The following is a 269-nucleotide window of genomic DNA, read 5'->3' as shown; positions in this document are numbered from 1 at the left end:
GATTGACTGATCTAATATCAATCTGATTGACCGATCTAATATCAAAATGATTGACTGATCTAAAATCAATCTGATTGACAGATCTTATATCATTCTGATTGACTGATCTAATATCAATCTGATCTAATATCAATCTGATTGACTGATCTAATATCAATCTGATTGACTGATCTAATATCAATCCTTTTTTTTTTTATTGACTGATCTAATATCAATCTGATTGACTGATCTAATATCAATCTGATTGACTGATCTAATATCAATCTGAT

Source organism: Mizuhopecten yessoensis, unplaced genomic scaffold (genome assembly GCF_002113885.1).
Source record: "Mizuhopecten yessoensis strain PY_sf001 unplaced genomic scaffold, ASM211388v2 scaffold4387, whole genome shotgun sequence".
Lineage (NCBI taxonomy): Eukaryota > Metazoa > Mollusca > Bivalvia > Pectinida > Pectinidae > Mizuhopecten > Mizuhopecten yessoensis.
This window is presented reverse-complemented; position numbering follows the sequence as displayed.